The sequence below is a fragment of the Stenella coeruleoalba genome (assembly GCF_951394435.1).
Source record: "Stenella coeruleoalba genome assembly, chromosome: 6".
Lineage (NCBI taxonomy): Eukaryota > Metazoa > Chordata > Mammalia > Artiodactyla > Delphinidae > Stenella > Stenella coeruleoalba.
Genome location: NC_137151.1, coordinates 64105263 through 64120581, shown reverse-complemented (window position 1 = coordinate 64120581; position 15319 = coordinate 64105263). Strand labels below are relative to the sequence as shown.

Below are 15319 nucleotides of genomic sequence, written 5' to 3'. Positions count from 1 at the left end.
TGTGTCCCCTGCATCGGCAGGCGGACCCTCAACCACCGCACCACCAGGGAAGCCCTCTGCTAACTTTTAGGCTTATTGCACAACAGTTGAAACAACAGGCAAGTTGGCTATCTCAGTAAATCTCAATGTCACTTGCCCATATGTGCTCAGCTAATTATTCAGTCACTGTTTTCTAAATTAACATTAGACAACTCAACTTGCTTTTTTTTAACTACAGAATTTATATGCTGGTCTTAGCTGATACAGCACCGCCCCAGGATTACCTGAGGAATGCTTCTCCCAGAGCCCATTCGCACATGGTTTACCTCACAATCTTTTAAACTATCACTCAAGGTTAATTAAGCTGTAAACATTACTGAATAGCTGGGCTTATCGATTTTGGAAGGGAAACCAAGGAGCATGGTAGCACAAGGCAAAAAAGCCTCGAAGGAAAAAACCTTTTCTTTGTATTTTTCGTTGCATTTTCAGAGGCAAAGAGGGGAGGCACAATGCTACTGGCTATTTAATCAATACAGCTACACTGAATTGACAACTGATATACAGGTTGCAGAGCCTCTGTTAAATTCCCCAGCATAGGTTTAAACTACGGCCTTCTTCCTCCTTCCCCCCAATGATATATAGTCACCACTGTAAACAGAGCTCACGTCTACAGATGAAGCTGTGGCTCGACTGCCAGGGTACCCGTAGTAGGAGAGCATCCTACTTTCTTAATGCACCTTTTTCAACTCAAGTATCTGAATGATTTAGACAATGTGACAGATGACTTAGAAGTCATGCTTACACATATAGCTTCTACACTTGACTTTGCAGAATGTACTCCTTATTCCTTTAATAAGCCCCCTAGAAAACTGCTTTTCCCTTGAGACAAGTTTCCTTGGCAAAAAGTTGAATTCAAGAAATGGCTACCCCAAATGAGAGTCCCATCCCAAATCACAGGTGGAGCATTACACCCATTTCAAAACTTTCAAGTCCCTATACTGTACAGGCAGGCTCATGACTGAACACATAAGCCTTCTAAATTTGACAACTTTAGTGTAGAAACTGGCTTCTAGAATTCCATCTCTTCTTCTGTGCAAGCAGCGGTCTCCAAACTATTGTAAACAGCCAACCCTGTCTGCGAGGTTCTAAGAACAGTTCAGTTCTTTGAGGGAAGACAGTGCCAGCAGCTGCACACTTAGTTTGGCTCTCTCCTGCGTAGTTCTTAGCATTAGATGACGGCTTTAGCAGAAAGGAGTTCAGGGAAAGGCTTCCAGAGCACAAGCTCCCTGAAGGACAGCTCATGGACTCAATCATTTTCTTTGTAAAGACTTCATCAAATTCCCTCTTCAAACCTGTTTTCATGGTATCAGGAAGGACAAGCCTGGGAAGACGGTTAATATTTCTGTCAGCTTCAAGTTCATCTTCATCAGTTATTCTGTCCTCAATTTCCTGAAGCCTCCTTCGGGCAACTTCACCCTGTGGTTCTCCTGTTGTCTGATTCCTCTCTTCACAAATAACAACTAACATGCCAGGTGCAGAAAGGCCACTAGTGCACGGATTTACTCCATGACCCTCTATATCCTGATGTGCACAAAGAATCCAGTCATTAGGACCAGCACAGAGCTCTACTTCAGTTATAGCCTCTTCTTTCTTACTGGACAATCCTCCTCTCGCTTGTGTTTCTTTCTACGGTGAACTGCGGTGAACTGAAACACATCGCGCGCCCCGCTCCCGCCCGGGCTGCTTGGGGCCCCGACTGCTGGGCCAGCCCGGCGCGTCCGGTCCCAGCGGGAAGGCCCGGCTTAGGAAAGCCGGCGGCGGCCGCAGGAAGTCCGAGCCGCCGCCCGGCGGGAGGCGACTGAAGAGCCCGCAGAGAGCCGCCGTGGCGGGGGAGACGAGGAGGCTGCGCCCGCGGCCCCCCTGAAATGCATTCTTCCAAGCAACACACCTTCAACCTGTCATTGTATTTCTAAGTTTGATAAATGTGCTCCTTTTAAAATTTACATATGCTGCTTCCCCAAGGCAGGAGGACCTGATAATGACAGTAGCAACAATGTTCTGAGGGAAGTGGTGCTTTGTATCAATCCAGAACTATCGTTCGAAAATCTCTCTTTTGCTGCAGAAGAAAAAACTGCTACTGAACTTTTAACTGGAACTTTCTTTATATTACAGAGAGGGTGCTGAAAACAGGCTAAACGATCACTAGATGACCACTGTTTTACTATTTTACGTTATTTTCTACTATTTTTTCATTTGGAAAAGTTATCTAGAGCCTTGGAACAATGTCGCTGAGGAATGCACCACCAACCCGAGGCTGTTCTCAGGGGACTCAAGGTCAAATAGGCACACATAATATTGAATTGTGAAGCACCCTGCTGCACTCCACGTTCAAATATGTGCACCCTAAGTCCTGTCTCCAGTGCATGGAATGAACTCTTTAGACAGCGTTTATACAGTTAAAGACACTGTATCATGAATGCCAAAGACGACGGTGACACCTTTTTTTTTCCTTTTGTAGAATGTTAAATGATCATCCTATGGAATTTATTAAGCATCCCAATTTACAGATGATAAGAAATAAGAGTTATACTTATTAGGTAGCTTAAGAAACTACTGGAGAAGCCAAAGGCACAAGTCTGCTAGTAGAAGATAATTTCTAAATGTCTGAAAAGGAAGATGACAAGAACTGAAATTCAGCATTTCATTTTAATCTCAGAAAAAAAGGGTGACTGTGGTGGTGTGGGCCTGATTTTTAGCAGGAGCATCTTGTCCTGTTAATGCACAGCAATGTCCTGATTACCTCGTTGTTCATCATATTGCAGGGTAGCAGGTTGGCCTGATGACTGCAGAGGACAAGTGCCGCCGTGATAGCCAGCTTCCCGCATTCATCACAATTCTCGTTCCCATACCCAGGGTCCGTATCCTCTCAGTGACTCACAAAAGTGCCACTGTCATCATAATGCCAGGCATGTTAATATTATAAATTGTGACCTCTAGTCCCAAAATAGTTATCTTCATTTATTATGAAAGGGGATCTTCTACTTTCATCAGAAGCTTAAACAAGTATAAGTCTCCCCACTCTGGTCTAAGACTATCACATAGCAACAACAAATCTTTGTGGCTATTACTTTTGCGTTTAATTTTTCGTGTGACATAAACTAAGTACGGCTGTATCCTTCAATGAACTCTCAAGTCCTTCTCTAATGACCTTCTTGGATATTAATTAGACTTTCAAACTAGTACTTGAGTTCAGAGTCCAGCGATGAGAGAAAAAGTTGAGCTGAATAAATCCAAGAGCACAGTCATGTACTTTTCATACTGTGCTTTCCCAGGAGCCGTTCAACTTAAGTAAACAAACCCTCAAAACGGTGCCTCAGCTGTAATAACACCCTAATGGCCCTAGATGGACACAAAATCAATGCAAATATCTAGACATTTTGAGCTCTCCCATTATAACAGGATATACATTTTGCAGGATAACAGAGTGGCTTATTACAGATGGGGCTGCCGTTGTCCTGAGGATGCTGGCATGCCTCAGTTTCCCCCACGTGGTTGCTCCTTGCTTTCTGGCGGCTTGGGGAGAAAAGCCAGCAGCTCCGGATAGCACAGTGGAAAGAAACCACCACTGTGCTCCTGGGGTTGAGCCTTGACCCTGCCAACTACTGGCTTGCTCCAAACAGCCAGCTCTCAGTAGGGGCTTCTTTGACCTCTGTTTTCTCCTTTTTTTCCTTTCCGTGATACTTTATGGATACTTTGATTTTCACATTTACATTGCATTAGAAAAATAGATGGCTATCCTTCAGTAAGATTTCCCTGTGTGCCAAGCTAAGTGATTTACGTCCAAATTTATGAATTATAACCTCATGCAAGTTAGTAATACTATCCTCATATTCCAGTTTTACACAAAGCACTAGGCTGTGTGCTGGGCGTTCTTCCCTCCCTGTATATTCCCAGTACAAGGCTGTACTTTGTAAATGAGGAAACTGAGGAAACTGAAACGCAGGGAAGTTAAGGTCACTCAGCTAGTAAATAGACGACCTATGATTTGAACTGATATCCAAAGCCCATACTCTTAGCCATGGTCATCTGCTGCTGCTCTTAGAGGCTTACATATCTGTCTTTTGCTACTAGTCTGCCGGCACCTTGAGAATAGGGACAACATTTTAGTCAACTGTTCTCTCCTTTGTGTCTTGCACAATGTTGGAATTTAGCAATTCTTGTGCTCATCTTTTCAAAAAAGCTATTATTCGCTCTGCCTAAAGCAAAGGCCCAGCCCCCAGAGCCAGTTGGCCATTCAGGAAACATTTTTGGAGGGCTTCTTTTCTGGAGGAAAGGTGCTGCAAGGCTGAGAACCTACCACACCTAACACTTCTCTCTGTACAGAGTACCCACAAGTGCACTGGGCCCAGGTGGACATGTTCGTCTCAGGTAACACAGTTCTCCTGGACCACAGCTGACTGGGTCAGAGATCTGGGCCGGGGCATCTTTAGACCGGCCTGTGGCGTCTGAGCTAAGTTGCTGTGAGAGCTGCGTAATAATGAAACGAATCAAATCCTCTCCTGAAGAGGTCAGATGTGAGACACACAAAGAAGGCACTAATGCCAACAGACACACAGAAAAAAATCCACTATACAGAGGTTAGGAGATGACAGAAGACCTGACGGAGCTGGAGTTTAGGGAGAGGGCAGAGCAGTGTTGGGGGACAGGAACAGAGGCAGCAAAGGCACCCAGGGGACTGGAGTCACTGCTTGGCTCACCAGAGCTGCGGGTGTGTCCCCAACAATGAGCCTGCTCTCCAGGGAGCACTAGGCTGCAGGCTGCTGAGCCCACCTCCCCAGCTTCCTTCCTTCCTTTGTATCCCTATCACTGAGATCATCTCAGAATGGCTCAGAGCCAGTTGCTGAGGCAGGGAGGGGTGGGGCCCAGGCTAAAAAAAAATGATGAAAACACACGATCCCAATCTTTAAGGAGCTATGATCTAATGAGGCAGACAGAGATGGTCATAGGTGATTATAATCCGAGACCAGATATGCTTGGATGGACTGGACTATACATCAAAGGGCTCTCTAAAAGGGGCTCCTGGGACATCGCTACACGCTCTCATTACAGGCCTATTTGACAGAGCTGGGAATGGAGGGAAAGGGTGGAAACTGGGAAGACGAAGAAAGCAAAAACCCATTATAATTCTGCTCCTATTTGAATTCATATACTTCAGTAATTGCCTGCAGTGCTGAAAGAGAGCCTAACCTTTTTGTTAATGTTATCTTTAATAAAAACTCTCTCTTAGTATATTCTGAGTGAGTTTGGTGTTCATTAGGGTGAGGGACAAATAGCAGATGAGTTACAGCACTGCATCATGAAGACGGAACCTGCCACGACTTGTTCAAGCCTGAGCTGGGGCATTTACTCCTCCCCTTCATCTGAGGGGACTGAAATCACAGCCTGAATTACAAGCTGGCTTTATAACGTGCACCCTGGATATCCCGGTCCTGGACCTGCCCCACAGTTACAAAGTGAATAGGGGATCAAATCAAGTCAACCACAGGCTGACCTTTGTATGTTCAAGGCCTGGGTAAGAAAGGGGACCCCTCTCTTTTTGTTCAGATTGCGATCAGTCCAGTCCTAAGATTACGATGGAGAAGGCCACATCCTTCCCGAAACTTAACTGGTCATTCTTTTCTAAGCCTGTGACCTAGCTACCTATACAGTCAGAAATTTGAGGTTGCTGAAGGGCAGCTCTGAGAAATAGTGGATCTTGCTTCTCTAGTCTCCTGAGGTCATGGGGGTCGCAGAGTTGGCCTATGTTGTCTGGATGGGTACACTAGGACGCTATTACACACAGCCCATTGTTACACTGAACTGAACGGCCACGAGAGCAAATATGTCCCTCAACCTAACAACAGCTCACATTTTGTGAATGCTAATGGAGTGTCAGGCCCCTTGAAGCCATGTCTTCTTCTTTATCATTTCCTCTGAGGTAGTGGACAACAATTACTATTATCAGTCTGACACTGTAGATGAGGAGAGGGATACTAAAGAAAACAAGTAACTTGACCCAAATAACATGGCCGGTTAGTGGTGAAGACATGGGATTTGAACCCACTCTTTTGGACTTGAGAAGTCCCTCTATTTATTACCCCAATACACTGCTTTCCAAACATCTCAAGGAAGGATTATACTCTCTTACAAAGAGAATGGAGTGAAAGCAATGAGTGTCCAGCTTCTGCAATAATGCCAGTAAATTGGTCAGTCCTTGTGGATGATTTCTACTCAAGCGCCAAGATTTCCTTAGATATCTACATGGTTCCTTTCTCTTTCCACCTCTGGAATTCTCTTGTAGTGATTTTTTTTTTTTTTTCCATCTTTGCAGAGGTTCTCTGGTGGAAACACATCAGCAGAGAGCAGTGATGTGAAATAATTTCTTCCACTGCCCAAGATTAGCTATTCATTAGTTTAGTCCACAAGTAAAGCAGTGCATATTTTAAATGCCATCCTCTGAGTAACCAGAGTCTGCAGTTTCATCCTGCTGAGCCAAAATTAATTAGAGATGAATATCATAATAGAACAGAATTGATCGTAGCATATCACTAAGAAGTGTTGGTCTGTGTTAATTAACATGATTCACCATCAACACTCAGTATATTTATATACAATCAACACAGGTATTTGTCTACATAGACCAATATATTTTTTAGTGGTGGCAGAACTCACCTCAGAAATGATCCACAGATTCAAATGCTTGTCCCTCTGCCTCTACCCAAACCCTGCCCACCACACACACACACAGTGGCGTGGCCTAACTGCCTCCATATTGGCTATTTCAAAACACACTGTATAGCATTTGGAACATATGAATATTTGGAAGCCAAGAAATAGAAAATGTTGGCATAAATGAAGCAGCACCCTGGGGAACCGACTAGAGAAGGATTCCTAGGCAAGTTCAACCTGCCTATAATCTCCCTTTCTCCAAAAGAATCTGAGTATTTCTCTTTTATTTTCATGCAAGCTAATATGCTACACTGCCTGCCATTTCAACAATTAGAAATTCAATAAAAAATAAACAGCCTCTTTTAAAAGACAAATATCTCCTCGAAAGTTAGGGGGCTATCGGTCAATCAAATTTGTCCAAATTTCTTTTTAGCCCATTTATTTCAGACAAACTGCATTTAGGAATGTGAGTTTTGCCTGAGTGTTGGGGAGGGAGGCAGTACGTCTTGTAGCCCAGGCTCATCCTTGACTCCAGGAAAGAGAAAAAATTCTTCTTCTCCCACTCCTCTTCCAGAGGGCTTCATGGGGACATCCAACTTCTACAACTCAACTGGGTAATTTTATCCATTCCCTACTTTAGCTATGTTATGGATTAAAGAGGCTTCTGAGGACTGGCTTGAGTAGTTAACCACTGTGTGAAACATGGTTTCCAGAGGAAACCACGCTCTGAATACTGAACATCTAATAAACCAATATTTGGCACAGACCTGTTTGAAGCTGGGGACTGTGTGTGCGTGGCTTCAGGCTGTCTCTTCCCCCTCCACCCCACAATATACTCATCAGACACTGACTGTTCAAGCATGGAAATGCATGTCAAAACAGACAGCTGGAAGGCATAGCATGGCTCTGTACACAAAGCTGAAACATCTGGATGAACTGTAGACTAACTATGCTATCCAGATGTTTTAAAATAATTAGTAGGGCAGGCAGTACTTTTCTATCATTGACATTTTTACCTTTTTTTTTTGTATTGAGTAGCCCTAGTCTTTATAACTGCAACGTTCCTTACTAAAACCCGCCTTTATTCCAGAGAGGCAGGGCTTACTGAACTCAGTGGGTGCATTAGGCACTGTGCGGGGATTAATTCTGGGTTCTCTTGTAAGATGCAGACTTGGTGTGGATCAGGAAAAGGGGAGCAAGGTGAGTGGCCCGTCTATAAAAATTCCTTTTTATCTTTTTCCTCCCTTTGGCACTCTACTCTGAACCAGAGGCTTGATCTCAGCTCCATTTCAGCTATCTTAAGCCTCTTAACTTTCTGTCCTCTTATGGGTGTCCTGTGAAACCTGATTCAAACGCAGGATGTACTCTATTGCAGTTTTTCTCAAAATACGATCAAGGGCCACAAGCAGAGAAACTCGCTGGCTGTTTGGTGTGAATGCTGATTCCTAGGTCCTACTTGATCTTCTGACTCAAAGTCTCTGGAGGATATGTCCTGGGAATCTGTCTTTTAAATAAACTCTCCATGTATGTCTAGGGCAAGCTTAAGAGAACTACTGCATTATATAATGCCTTATTCTGATTGTTTCGACTCATGAAACTTTCACTTCAATTTTAGTAACCTATAGAATCTAGAAATCTAAGTAATGTAAGAACAGTTATAAATCAAATATCAGGGTGCTTCGAAAAATGTAATGCAAGCAAGTTAGGAACTTGATAATTCATCATAGATACTTGCTCTAGAATCTATTCTGAAGTGTGTTGGGCATTTTTCTCTCTGAAATCTGATTTCCATGTAAGATCAATAAGGGAATATTTATATTGCCGATATGGTGACCATTTATTATTTGATTTTTATAAAATCCTTGCCTCTGGGCTTCCCTGGTGGCGCAGTGGTTGAGAGTCCGCCTGCCAATGCAGGGGACGCGGGTTCGTGCCCCGGTCCGGGAAGATCCCACGTGCCGCGGAGCGGCTGGGCCCGTGAGCCATGGCCGCTGAGCCTGCGCGTCCGGAGGCTGTGCTCCATAGCAGGAGAGGCCACAGCAGTGAGAGGCCCGCGTACCAAAAAAAAAAAAAAAAATCCTTGCCTCTAAGCAGTTGACATTCAAAACAAATCATTCCTTCATTAGCCATAATAATACCTTATTGCCTCTGTTCTGAAGTATTCATTTTATTTCTGTTATCCCTATTGTATAAAACAGGCACAGATCTAGCAGAGCCCAGTTTATCACAGGCAAATTGAATGGAGAGGCTAAGTAAACGCGATCTGCTACGTTTCCCCCTCAGATTAGCAACCAGAAGAGTTCATCTTTTCTAAGAGCCCCCGGTTGGTCTGTGGGAAGCAGTTTGAGTGAAGAAGGTCTGCAACATGAAGCTACAACTCTTCCAAAATCATGGCTAAGCTAATTTATTACAATTGAACCAATTACCAAGCGAGTTGTTTGGCATCAAGGCAAACCACTTGGTGAGTAAGGAACTTTTCCACATTTTCCTGGGAAAGGCAGAGGGAGACCGTGGGGACAGAGTGCATTTCAGAACCTCCTCAGGAGAGCTGGCTCTGTAGAGACACAGGTGCTCCTGGAAATGAAAAAAGCTTCACGAGACCATTTTTGGTGTCTGAACTCAACTCTCTGCATGGAAAATGGGAGGTTACATGAGTGGCTTACGGACAGCAGATTGTGTGGTTGCGTTTCCCCTGCTGGCAGTGACCCTCTTAGCCTCACATGGCTTCAGACCAACAGCTGGAGCACAATGAAGGACTTGGGGCTCATCAGCTGTTTCTGCAGAGGGACATGGCTCTAGGTATTCCTCAAGGCTGGACAACTGTGAGTGGCCTTTGCTATCACTGTAGTTTCCCTATTTTTTTTCCCCTTACTTAAAATGAGTGCTACTCGGGGCTTCCCTGGTGGCGCAGTGGTTGAGAGTCCGCCTGCTGATGCAGGGGACGCGGGTTCGTGCCCCGGTCCGGGAAGATCCCACATGCCGCGAAGTGGCTGGGCCCGTGAGCCATGGCTGCTGAGCCTGCGCGTCCGGAGCCTGTGCTCCGCGATGGGAGAGGCCACAACAGTGAGAGGCCCATGTACCGCAAAAAAAAAAAAAAAAAAAAAATACTCTTTCTTTTTCATGAGAATGTAAATTTCATAAAGAAATAAATGAATCAACTTCAAGAAAAAATAAAATAAAATAATATTAAATTAAATTACAAAAAAAGTGTTACTCACATTTCTGAGTTTCAAACTCAAGTATCTAGTTGCATTTGGGTTCTCAGGTTCCATGAAATGGCCCCTCTCTCTAATGCTCTGCATGCAGTAGGACCTCCACTGATGCCAGTGGGCTGCCTGGAATAAGGTTCTTTTCCAGAATCAGCCCTGGAGCCACCAGTAGGTAGATTTTCTAACATGGCTCCAATCCAGCCCCCACTTTTCACATGTAGATTTATCCCGGCAATCAACGGTGCAGAGTATAGTTAGTGCTGCTTGCATTTCGCTATCTCATCTCTCCTGGCTCACTTGGGAAGCATCTCACTTCTGTTTATCTCAAATTCAGCTTCTCTACTTCTGTCAGTCACAGCAATTCCCCAAACGTGGTTGGCAAAGAGCTGTGGGACTGAGGTATCAGGCCTGTTGTTTCCAACTCTTGTGAGGTTCTGAGATGAGGTTTGTTTGACTTTCTTTTTAGAGGTTTGTTCACCTAGGAGATGTTAATTTCTCAAAACTGGAATGCACTTATCCTCTCAGTCAAATCTTATCTAGGGAGAAGCCACTAATTGCGAAATTAAACAGTGGTTATTATTTTCCACTGATGGCAAAGCCCGCACTTTATTAAAGAACAAATAGAATATTGCTTTATGGGAAATTTAGAATAAACCTACCCAAATGGTATACACGGGTCTCCTCATGGCTATAAAAGCAATGTGCTTTATGTATTTATGTTTATACAATTAACATCAGGTATTCTTCTTTACTTTCATTTGTAAGTACATTAGTACATTGAAATTTTTGTCATAAAAAGTAGAAATGTTTTATGAGTGTTTAAATATACACATAAAGGTTAAAAGCATTGTTCTCTGTATTTAAAAAAATGCCTACAGTACAATAACTCATCTTGAAATGTCTACGGAACATAATACCTATTATGCTGTTCTTTGTTTCCGCTTTTCATCTTGAAAATGCTTCCATATTCAAGTGAAATTATCACTGCATCTTTAAAAATCTTTTTACAATGTAAAACTTCTTTATGAGTCACAAAAAAGGGGTTAGACAGAGCTTCCCTGGTGGCGCAGTGGTTGAGAGTCCACCTGCCAATGCAGGGGACACGGGTTCGTGCCCCAGTCCGGGAAGATCCCACATGCCATGGAGCGGCTGGGCCCGTGAGCCATGGCCGCTGAGCCTGCACGTCCGGAGCCTGTGCTCCGCAACGGGAGAGGCTACAACAATGAGAGGCCCGCGTAGCGCAAAAAAAAAAAAAAAAAAAAAAAGGGTTAGACAATATGACTTTCAGTAGCTAAGACTCTCATGAAACAATGCAGTGTTAGGCATAGTGGCTGATTTTCCCACAGAGGTATAAATCAGACTTTATAATGAAAGAGTTCAGTTCTGGCCCTCGCAGCTTTTGTCCTATGTGAGCACAATACATACATACATACATACTGTCAGCTGCTGCCTAGTTCCTGGATCTTCATCATCCCCTTTCCCAGCCTTTGCTGTAGTATCTGCAGACATCTACCCAACCTGTGGGTCAGAAACTCGGTCACACATTCCAGCGGTGCCTTAATTAAACCTTGTGATATTCCGGGAATTAGGTTGTCCGAGAAAAACTTGGGTGTCTAAGTTGGCTGCTGAAAACACAAGTTTCCACTTTCTGAACATCTCATCAACCACTCCTTGCTTCCTCCCACGTCTTCACCTCTATCAGCTCCCCCAACACAGATACCTTCTACCAGTCCAACGTGGTGCCTACCAAGTGGTCTATTCTCCCTACTGGGATGGACTCTCTCTGAATTGTCTGCTAGGCTAAGGTCCCATTATCTTGATAACTCCTACTTCCTTAAGGCCTTGGATGGATTCTGATTTGGAATGATCATACTGGCAAGAACAGTCCCTGGTCCAAGCTTCTCGCATGACCAGACTCCCTCCTCTACTCCCACGTCAATGCATTCCACCCAACATTATTAATAACCAGGAGAACATGCTGGGTGGGTATGGCTGCTTCTTTGGCCCAGGTCTTTTCTGGTCCTTTTCTGCCCTTTACTCAAGCACTTGTTGCCTTGGGTTTTGCAAGCCTAGAGCAAGGGTTTGCTGGTGTTAGGACACGTTCTAAATAACTCAGCAGTGTCTAAAGGAACCCCAACACTTTCTCTACATGAACATGTAAAGAAAACTATGTGATCGCTATTTTTAGTAATGTGCCAAAATACGGTTCTGGAGGGCTGAAATCTTATAGCAGGGATTAGCAAACTATGGTGCACAGACCAAAACCATGCTGCTCCCTGTTGTTTTAAATAAAGTTATATTTGAACACAACCATGATCATTGCTCATTCATTTATGTGTTGTTTATGTCTGTTTTCACGCTACGTTGGCAGACTTGAGTAGTTGCGACAGAGACTGCATAGCTCACAAAGCGAAAAATAATTACTATCTGACCCTTTATAGAAAAAGTTTACCAAACTCCACCTTATACTCATCCATTACTTCATCTCTCTGTTTGGATCCTAAATAGACTCCTACATGAGGGGCTAGAACCCAGGTACCCAGATACCTACTTTGTTGAATTCTGAGCTATTTTCACCAAAAGGGACAAAACCTATTTCAAATTAGTGACATCTGACTAAAGATATTAGCATATGTGGGGGGAAAACCTGCAAAGCTCAACTCAAAGACTTCTAGAGGAAATTACTTTAAAAAATGCAGCCTAGAGTGAGGCAAACTTGAGATAAATTATTAACAATTATTGTAGTCCAATAGGAATTCAGAAATAGCAATCCCACTCCTTCGTCAGCGTTCTGTTTGCAGTTCATTTACTCTGATCACTCCCTACTGCTAGACAAATTCAGCCTCACTGGATTGGAGAGGGAATTAGCGTTGATTTTCTCCCATTAAATATTACATAGGCATGCTTATAAATGGTTACATCACCAAGGTTTGCAAATAGAGAAGATAAAAAAATTTTTTTTCTTAACTTCATTTGCTAAACTGAACCTGATAGAGAGAAAGCAAAGTTTCTCATGTAAATCGAATGACTGGATATGCTGACATTTTGTTTCACAAAGCAGTCTTTCTACAAGGTTACACACATAACTACTAACATTTAAAATGGCAGAAGGAAGGGGTTTTACACCCTATTGTGCCAAGTTTTATTTTTTCTGCTGTACTGATTACAATAAAGGACTCATCACTGTCAACAGGCAGAGCCTGCTACATTGCTTTTATCAAACGCCAGGAGGTGTAAATACAAACTGTAAAGAGAAAGATCATGACTCACTGTCTGACAGCGAAGCTATTAAACATAATCAAAGACTCAGAGTGAACTCACAGTGCCTTTCAACACATTGCTAAAGAATCCTTTTCACTGTAAAACTAGCATAAAATGTCACAATTCTGACACTGCTGTTGGAGAAACTTGGTTTAAGGCATTTAAAACAACTTCAAGACTTCAAATGAACAGGAGTTACTCACCATAGAATAAGTCACACTGCATTTAGCCTGGACACAAGGCTCCTCAAATTGTAATCAATAACTGATTAAAAGTTGACCTTTCAGGGCATTAAAATCCAAAATTTTAGGATACTTGTTGGTGATTAAAATATGTCGTTGTCGAATGAATGCAGCCTCATATACCTCAACAACAAAATCATTGTTTGCTGTCTCTTACAAAGTACAAGGACAATGATTTATTCTCAGGAAGTCAGTTGGACCATGAGGTAAGGTACATGTTCTATATTGAGAAGTGAAAATCCTGCCCATGGTGTAGGATTCCGGCATCTTGAGTGAAAGGAACAGATGGGCAGGACAGTGGGACATGTAGGTCCAAGAGAACAAACATGACAGTCCCAAAGTTTCCTGAGTGTTACCTGAGTAGAGCCTACCTATTTTCTGCTCATCAGTCCTTTATTTTTTTAAAATTTATTTATTTTTGGCCGCACCACGTGGCATGTGGGATCTTAGCTCCCTGACCAGGGGTAGAACCCAGGCTCCCTGAAGTGGAAGTGCAAAGTCTTAACCATTGGACTGCCAGGGAAGTCCCTCATCAGTCCTTTAAAGGCATGTGTCTTCAAGGTCAATGTTACAGTACATCGGTCTATGAGAAGGTTGTGATCAAAGGACTTTTATGATTAATCATGTGAGTTCTGCGGGAAGCTTAATCATGACTATTTACATGTTGAAGCTAGACTTCTAAGACCAGCCCTTGGCCAGCCTCACAAAAATACATGCAACGTAGCTCTGTCTGGCTTCTTGGTGGTTTACACGTGCCCTTTGGACTCTAGGTTCAGAAGCATCACCTACTTTTTCACTCGCCTCTCCGTGCACACTTAGCATGGAACCTAGAACACAGCTGTTGCTTACTAAATGCATGAGGCATAAATGACAGCAAGAATGATTCTCATCACTTATTATTAAGCAGTGTGAGAACACAAAGATAGAGATGCTGTCCAAGGAAGACTGGCTTTGGCTGGCAATATCTACTCAGCCCCTGGCCCAATAAGTTTGACTTCAGGCCTTTTGACCATATATTCCACAAAAGTAAGCCACAAACACTGCCACTTATTGTGGGGTCCAGTGTGACTAACTTATAGAACTCTGGCCACACAGCCTGACTTCAATACCTGCCTCTGGCTCCTTCAAATTTGTGGTCCGTTAAGTTTCTCCTTCTGAAATTCTGGATCATAGTTGTTCAACTTCCACATAGCTATCCACATTTTTTAAAATTTTAAAAAAAATTTTTTTGCAGTACGCGGGCCTCTCACTGTTGTGGCCTCTCCTGCTGCGGAGCACAGGCTCCGGACGCACAGGCCCAGCTGCTCCGCGGCATGTGGGATCCTCCCGGACTGGGGCACGAACCCGTGTCCCCTGCATCGGCAGGCGGACTCTCAACCACTGCGCCACCAGGGAAGCCCAGCTGTCCACTTTTAACCTTCCTTTAGTTGTGGTGCCTTCTGCTACCTCAACTTAAGAAGTCCCTGCTCTAACTTCTAACACTTTGGCATTTCCCAACCCCTAACGCTACTCTACTATGACAAGGAGGGATTCTGACCCAGAAGGAATAATCTAAGAAAAAGCTTCAGGGAGATATTTTAATTTTTGTTTCCTTCCTTGAAGTTTTATGGATCTTTGAGAATTTCTAGCAAAGGTGGGAGCAGAAGCTCTTTTCATCAATGATGAATTCCCAGGATTTTAACCCTCATCTCAATGGATAACTGGTGGCTTGCCTTAGGTGATCTGCATGAAAGTAACTCTCACCCCGCAACTGCCAATCTTTATAGCAAAGGCTGAATAGGTTATTTATAACCAAAGCGTTGAGTATTATTTAACACCCTCTGTATACCACATTGTGCTTCCTCTGTTCTTCCCAAGGAGCTCACATCATAGTCTACCTTGTACTATATTTATTACTTAATTTTCTTTTTTGTAATGCTT

General features: G+C 43.4%; 1 protein-coding gene and 1 pseudogene across 2 annotated transcripts in view; both read right to left on the bottom strand.

Moving 5' to 3' along the window:
• The window catches only part of LOC307187808 (uncharacterized protein), a gene marked incomplete at its 5' end in the record, with an annotated part of 610289 nt that overhangs the window by 92891 nt on the left and 502079 nt on the right, over nucleotides 1-15319 (bottom strand). The gene's annotated exons all lie outside the window — the stretch shown is intronic.
• On the bottom strand, nucleotides 1049-11405 carry LOC307187810 (coiled-coil domain-containing protein 117-like; annotated as a pseudogene). The gene is made up of 4 exons: nucleotides 11334-11405; nucleotides 9114-9261; nucleotides 4372-4538; nucleotides 1049-1911 (listed from the first exon to the last, which is right to left on the bottom strand). The product of its transcript is annotated as a coiled-coil domain-containing protein 117-like (transcript).